The sequence below is a fragment of the Trichosurus vulpecula genome, chromosome 3 (assembly GCF_011100635.1).
Source record: "Trichosurus vulpecula isolate mTriVul1 chromosome 3, mTriVul1.pri, whole genome shotgun sequence".
NCBI classification, from domain to species: domain Eukaryota; kingdom Metazoa; phylum Chordata; class Mammalia; order Diprotodontia; family Phalangeridae; genus Trichosurus; species Trichosurus vulpecula.
In genome coordinates this window covers 34,573,482-34,581,668 of record NC_050575.1, presented here as the reverse complement: position 1 = coordinate 34,581,668, position 8,187 = coordinate 34,573,482, and the positions used below count along the sequence as shown (strand labels likewise).

At 38.5% G+C, this 8,187-nt stretch overlaps 1 pseudogene; it reads left to right on the top strand.

Annotated features, from left to right (window-relative positions):
• The first annotated feature begins 5,106 nt into the window (after positions 1–5,106).
• On the top strand, positions 5,107–6,127 carry LOC118841989 (annotated as a pseudogene).
• The last annotated feature ends 2,060 nt before the right edge of the window (positions 6,128–8,187 follow it).

The window sequence follows — 8,187 nt, the reverse complement described above, 5'->3', positions numbered from 1 at the left end:
GTATATGAACAGGAAGTTTTAAAGGAAAATATCCAAGCTATCAACAATCACATAATAATATCCCAAATTGCTAAAAATTAGAGAAATGTAAATTCAAGCTATTTTGAGATTCTACCTTACACCAATCAGACTGGAAAAGATGACAAAAGAAAAAAAATGACAACTATAAGGGGATTCTGTGTATGTGTGTGTGTGTATGTATGCACAAAAATATTTATAGTAACATTTTTTTCGTGGTAGCCCAAAATTGGAAAATAAGAGTGTGTCCTTTTATTGGGGAATGGATAAACAAATTGTGTTATATAAATGTAACAGAATATTATTGTATTGTAAATGACAAAATGGACAATTTCGGAGGAAATTGGGAAGAACTGATGCAGAGCAAACTGAGAAGAATTAAGACAATGTAGTAGCAATTTAGATTTGAAGATCTTTCCCACCCATTAATAGGCCATGTGACCTGTTTACATCACAGAAAGCCTAAGTCACACGTGGTGGGAGAAGCTTCCTGAGAGGAAAAGGAAGTTTTGTCACAGGAAATACAGAGAGAGAGAGAGAGAGAGAGAGAGAGAGAGAGAGAGAGCGAGAGCAGTTATGGCTGCTAATGGCCGCTGTAGTGATAGTTATAGCTGAACAGGCTGACTTAGCTGTACTGTGAGTTTGTGTTCCCCCGCTCCTCCCCCCCCCCCCCCGAAGACCCCAGCAGGGGGTCAGAGAGGCTTTGGGATGGCAAGGCTCTGTGTTGTGATTTTGTGTATTGAATGTTTTACTGCTCTGATAGATTGGATAAATGGCTTGTGGTATATAGTTCTCTGGTGTCTGAATAAATGGTTTACTTCTTCTACCTTCTATGTGGAGAGTCTTGTATACTTTGCAATACAGAACTACACAGGCATATTGACAATTGTCATCTACATTATTATTATCGTCTTACTGATACAAACAACAATGTATGCAATGATAACATTATAGAGAAAAACAACTTTGAAATACTTTAGATCTCTTATGAATGTGATGATAAGTCCAAAAGAAGGAAGGAAGGAAGAAAAAAGAAGGGAGAGAGGAGGGAAGAAAGGAAAGGAAGGAAAGAGGAATGAAGATGAGAGAAAATGGTCTCCATCCTTATGGCATAAGGAGAGTGTTTGCTCAGGATGGAAATGTTGCTGGTGTTATATGTCCTTCATAATATAATGCTTAATATTTTAACTTGTAAGAGTGCAGGTCATTGTTTTAGTCAATCAATTATCCCACACCACTTAAAGTAGCTTATAAGTATCTTAGTACACTCTAGTACCTTAATCATGTGAGAATAAGCATAATCAAAGACTTAAGTACAAAAAGTCCTTGAAAGGCCCTGGGTGAATGGAAGTGGTAATAACAGCAAGACTATTCTAGTCAGATAGGAGACTTGGTCATGTCCTGGAATGCAAGTATAAAACCAGGAGCTTGTTCAGAACCTAAGAGTGAGGAATGGTCCGGGAAGGCACATTCCAGCTAAATACCTGAGAATGAATTGTTGGTGCGCAAAGTAGTGTTTTGGCCTCAGTCTCAGCTGTCCCTTCTCATTGGCCAGAGGAGGACCTTGAGAACTTTGGAAGACCAGAGTATTTGGGACTTCCTAACTTCCTGAGAACAGCTGATGATAGTGACTGCTTCAAGAGCCAAGGACAGATTAGAATAAATAAAAGAAGATTACAGACATTACTAGGATCCCAGAAAAAAAACAAAAACAACTGTACTATACTTAAGGGAAACATCCTGAGGACCCCAGCAAAAAGATTTCAAGTAGTTGTGAGTTATCCCCTTTACCACATGTGCTCTCTAATCTTCAGCCCACCTTTCCCTTGGCTACATATGTTTGAAATTTTGACTGTAAGTATTTTTGAAATATTCTCCTCTTCTGAGTTTGTGCTTTGGTCATACCTGGCATTATAAAGGTCTTTGTTTGTTTGTTTACTCATTTTTGTTATCCAGTCCTCAGGGATTAAGGTCTAGGTCTTACCTACTCTGGGGAACATATCATGTCAAAGATCATATCTTTGTTCCAAGGAACGTGACTAGGCTCCATTTCTTTGGGTTAGCATTTTAACTTGTGCCTCTTCCTTTATCATGGACACTAAGGTTCACCTCTTCCATGATCTGTCTTTGTTGAAACCTTTTCCTTTGGATGAGGAAAGAGAGGAGGGATAGGCCTTATTTGTAATTAAATTAAATTAACTCAATTAAATCTGAGGTTTCCCTTCTCTGATGGAATAAACCTAATTAAGACACCGCCCCCCACAGAATTTATAAGAGAATGCTTGAATAATAAAAAACAGAAGTCATCTTGTTGTTGGCAATAGGAGTTAAGCTTCTATTTGTCTGTATATCTGTCTCTTTTATAACACTGTCAGTGTCATGATACCAATTCAAGAATGTGTGGGAACGAGGTTTTTTTTTTTTCCTATAAAATGAAGATAATGATATGTATACTATATCTGCCAATGGTGCCAGGCTAAAATGAGATGATAGTTTACTAGCATTTTGAAGAGTTAAAAGTGCTGTCTAAAGGATCTGGGATTTTTATCAGTTGGGGAAACTCCTGGTATGAAAGATATCCAGTCTATCCTAGGGAACTAAGAAAACAAAAAGCCAGTAAGTTTCAGTTCAAGATTTAAACCCATGTTTAAAACACATGTTTCATGAATCTAAGTTTTGCATCCTATTTGCTTAGCTATGATGCCTCTCATCGGTTCCCTTGGGTTCAATTATCATCTCAATGTAGATGACTCCAAAATCTATATATCTATCCCTAATTTTCCTCCTCACATCCAGCTGAGGAGAAAATATTTCAAAACACTCCTGACTTATCCCTGCAAGATTTTCTATAACATTCCATAGAAACGTCTTTACCTAGAAGTTCGCTCTGTCCCTGTGGTAATTCTCAGTGGCCTCTCCCTCTGACTTTCTTCTCAGAAACTCTATTTTAAGGAGGAAGCCTAGGCCAATCCTATCTTCATTTCTCTCCAGACTGCAGTCATGATTCATCACAGGACTTTTTTCTACTGTGCTCCTACACTGGTAACCTTCATTCCCTCTACTCTTTTCAGTTTCCTTTTATGTGTTATCTTTCCCCATTAGAACATAAATGCCAAGAAGTCAGGCATTATCTTTCTTTCTGTTTGCATTTTTATTTTTCTTCAATGTGTAGCACAGTGCCCGATATATATAAGTGTTATTGACTGATATGTCCACCAGGATGTCCCTTAGATTAACTCAATATATCTGAAAAGAAAGTCATATCCCATCCCTGCCCTAAACCTATCCAAATAGGCTCCTCTGGGGCCATAAATCTGCTGAGTTTCTGAAGGAGAAAATTGATGAATTAAGTCTGTCTAGTTAACAAAGTATGAATCTTTATCCTCAAAACTCATATCCAATCAGTTGCTAGTCAGTAAATCAACAAACATTAATTAAGCACCTGCTATGTGCTAGACAATAAACTAATCACTAGGGATAAAAATATAGAAGTGAAACAATACCTAACCTAAGGGAGCTCATAATCTAACAGGGGCAATAATATGTATATTTAGAATAGATACAAAAAAAATGCAAAGTAGTTTGGGAGAGAGGACACTGGAAACTAGGTGGGAAAGAATCAGGAAATGTTTCTTTTTGAAGGTGATGCTCAATCTGAGTCTTAAAGGAGATCAGGGATTCCAAGAGGCAGAGATGAAAAAGGAGTGTATTCAAAGCATGAGGGACAGCCAATTCAAAGTCAGGGGGATAAAAGACAGAGTGTTATGTGGTGGAACAGCAAGTAGGCTACTGTGGTTAAACTGTAGGATACATGGAGGGAAGTCATATGTTAAAAAGACTAGAAAGGGCCCAGGTTGTAAACAGCTTTAAATTCCAAATTAAGAAACTTATAATTGATCATGGAGTCCAGTAACTTAAAAATGCTAAATCTTGTCAATCTTATCTCTATGGCAATTTCCTCAACTCTGCCTGCATAGCTTCCATCTAAGTTCAGGTTTTCATTGCAATAAGCTCCTAATTGATCTCCCTAATTGAATTCTCCTACTTTCTAATCCATCCTTTATATATCTGCCGAATGTCTATGTTTGAAAACAGAATTTGTTATCACTGTCCTACTCAAAATTTTTCAGTGACTCTCTATTGCTTCTAGATTAAAACACAAAGTCACCATTCAAAGATTTAATTAATCTTTTTCTTACTTACCTTTCCAATCTAATCCCATATTACTGTTCTTTATGAAACATCAGCTCTAGTCAAATTAGACTCTCCCCAGTTTCCTGCTTTCCTTCTGATCTTAGCTACTTTCGTTTGTACAAAACTTTTATAATTTAACATAACCAAAATTTTCCATTTTACACATCACTCTGCTCCCTCTTATTTATTCATGAATTGCTTGCCTATCCATAAGTCTAATAAGTGATAAGTAAATAAATAAATCCACATAAATCATCAGTATTCCTATATATCACAAACAAAACTTGCAAGAAGAGATAGAAGAGATACCCCATTTAAAGTAATTGTAGACAGTATAAAATACCTGGATGTACACCTGCCAAAACAAACCAAGGAACTATATAAACAAAATTATAAAAAATGTTTTATACAAATAAAACCAGACTTAAATAATTGGAGAAACATTCATTGTCCATGGGTAGGCAGAGCCAACATAATAAAAATGAAAATTTTACCCAAACTAAATTTACATATTCAATGCCATCCCAATTAAATTACCAAAAATTAATTTAGCAAATTAGAAAAAAAAATATAACACAATTTATTTGGAAGAGCAAAAAGTCATGAATATTAAAGGAACTAACAAAAAATGTAAAGGAAGGATGTTTAGCAGTACCAGATCTGAAACTATATTAAACTCAGTAATTCTAAAAGCTATCTGGTACTGCTTAAGAAATAGAAAGCTAGATCAGTGGAACAGAGTAGACACAATTTACAACAGCAAATAAATATAGTAATCTTATATTTGACAAGTGTGAAGACTTAAGTTTTTGGGATAAGAATTCATCACTTGGTAAAAATTGGTGGGAAAACAGTATGGCAGAAATTGGGCATAGGTAAAATCAAAATGGATACATGACCTACATGTACAGAGAGATTACAACAAAATTCAGGGAGGCGGGCCCGCTGCATCTGCCGCGGACTCATGCAACTCTGACCGCACTCGCCTGCGCCGGAACCAGCCCTGAACATCTGCGGAGGTCCAGGGCCGTGAAATCCCACGGGGGGACCCAGCTGCAGTCCCTGGGGCAAGCCCGGCTCTGGAACCACGAGGGCAGATAAGACCTTCAGCAAGTGCGGCGCCCACTCGGAGTTGGAGTCGGAATCGGAGTCAGACGAGCAGGACAGGGAAGAGGTCCGGTGGAAACTGGAGGAAACCAAAGAAGTTCAGAGCTTGAGGAGACGGCCTAATGGGGTGAGTGCTGTAGCCCTCCTGGTTGGGGAGAAAGTACAAGAAGAGACAGTTCTAGTGGATGATCCCTTTAAGATCAAGACTGGTGGAATGGTGGATATGAAGAAACTTAAGGGGAGAAACAAGGATAGGATTAATGAAGAGGAGGACCTCGATTTAGGAACATCATTTTCAGCAGAAACCAACCGAAGGGATGAGGATGCCGACATGATAAAATACACTGAGAGCTAAAGAAGAGGAAAGGAATTGTGGAAAATGAGGAGCAGAAGGTGAAGCTGAAGAATGCTGAAGACTGTCTCTATGAGCTCCCCGAGAGCATCGGAGTCTCCTCAGCTTAGAAAATAGAAGAGATGCTGTCCAACCAGATGTTGAGCGGCATCCCTGGCATTGATGCAAAAAAAAAATATCATTTCGACAGAAGATGCCACGGCACGTCTGCCGGTTGAACAGTAGAACAAAAAGAGACAGTGAAACCTCATTGTTCCAAACACAACCGATCTTATCATGAAGAGTTCAAGTTCAGTTCCGAGGCACAAACAAGAGCCGAAAACCTGACCTCTCCGGGTGAGAGATACGGAGATGCCAGAACCTGAGAGGTCTCTTCAAAATGGCAAGCGCCTCCCCAACGAAAAGGCAACTGATTATCATTATGAGAAGTTTAAGAAGATGAACAGATGTTATTGATATCAGCTCAGTGGGAGTAGGTGGGGAGGGGATTTTTGCACAGAGCTTATTTTTTTCTCAAGTACAAGATGCAGTGTAAATATCACAGAAAGAAAAGTTTATTTCTTTTAGATCTTTTTAGGCTGTGCGGTTGTCATACAACCTATTTTTGGATTTTTTTTTCAAATAGGTATGTTTATGAATGTGACCATATGAAAATCTACTGTAATGCTCTTGCATGTTACCTGCCAGGTTTTCTTAAGCTCTCATTAAGCCTGGAGGTTTTCCTTTTTTTTTTTTTTTTTGTCAAATAGTCTTGTCACTATTTCCAAATGTCTTTTGTAAATAAGTTGGTTTTCTTTTGATATTTGGGTAATGTGAAGTAGACTACAGAAATTATGTGATCTTATTCTTTAAATTATTTTCTTATGCTTAGACGTTGCTCCAACGCTTAGTTAGGACGTCTTGTTTAAGAAGTATCATTTAGAAGACTGAGGTTTGCTACTTACTGTGTGATCTTGAACAAGTCCTTTCCCTTCCCTTGAGCCACACTTTCCTCCTCTATAAAATGGGGTGACTAATAACTACATCACTTACCTCACAAGGTTGTTGTGAAGATTGAGTGAGTGCTTTGTAACCCTATGGTGCTTGTTCAAAAAAAAAATAGAGACAGCAAAGAAATCCAGGATAGGACTAAGGAGGCAACAGTGGCTTTTCTGACTTTCCCAAATTCCTACTGGTTGTTCCACATAATTTATTTCTGCATCAAGAAGTTGTAGCTGAGTGTTTTAATTGTTACGTAGAATTATACATAATTCTTACATAGAAGTTAAAAACCAGACACTTCATCTCTGTTTGGGGGAGATTTACCTTCTGCCACTTCTGCCGGTAGTTGGCATTTCAGGTGCCGAAGGAGCTAGGGTTCCGTATTCTCCAGCACCAGGGCAAACCTGAGTGACTGAAATGGAGTTTTCAGGTCCAGCTCAAAAGATATAAAAAACCTGTTTTATAAGGCACGTTTCACAGAATTATTTACCATTAAAAATATTGCCACTTGGTTAGTAGGTTTCTTTGAGATTCTCTCTCAAGCTACGCCTCATTCAGGAAGGGGGAGACAGTGATCATCCTGGGATAGGAGGCTAGAAAACTTCTGAAATGCCCCCAAAAGTTTGTGCTACAGGCTGAAAATTTTGATTCAAGGAAAATCAGTTCCAAAATGTGATATTTGAGGGCCTGTCAATTGAGAGAATAAATGTAAAGTCCTCCACAAATTGAGGGATTTTTGCCTTTTGAGATGAACACATAATAAACATCTAATGAATGCTTTTTCATTCATTCATTCATTAAACTCATAATATACTTACGCTGCCTACTTGTGAGGAAAGTGCTTTTTGTTGTAAAGTGCTAAAGATTTGTGAGCTGTATTAGTAATGGTAAGGTTATTGATATGGAGCTCAAATGGATGTCATCTAATCCGACCCTCTCATTTTACAGATGAGGAAACAGAATTTTAGAAAGGGTCAATGATTTGCCCTAGGTCACAGGTAATCAGTGGCAGTGCTGGAATTTGAACCCAGGTCTTCTTAGTGCAAATGTAGTACTGCTCCTTTATTGATTTGGCCTCCTATAATCACTTGTTATCCCCATCAGAGAGAACACTGAGTGTCTGTAGAGATCAGCTGTGGCAGGGCATGGGTTCCTAAAATTCTGTGATCTGATAATGCAGTGAGGACCGGCTTCCACTAAAGTCCTGCTCTGGTGCTATGTGTGCCAAGGTGACCCTGGCAGGATCTGTTAATGCTGTATGGTCACAGCGATGAACTATCGTCCAAGCAAAAAGTACTTATTAAGCACTTAACAATGTGCCAAGCACTGGAGAGATAAATAAAAAAAGCAAGGACAGTCCCTGCCTTCAAGGAGCTAACATTCTAAAAGGGGAGTTAATACACATAGAGGAGGCTGGCTAGGGAAGGTGGTTTTGGTCTGGGAAGTCTCAGGGGTGTCGGGGGGAAAAACATTTAATTGACATACCCTTTCCAGAAGTAATGGTAGTATTGATTTGATTCGAGTTTCCAGAAGAA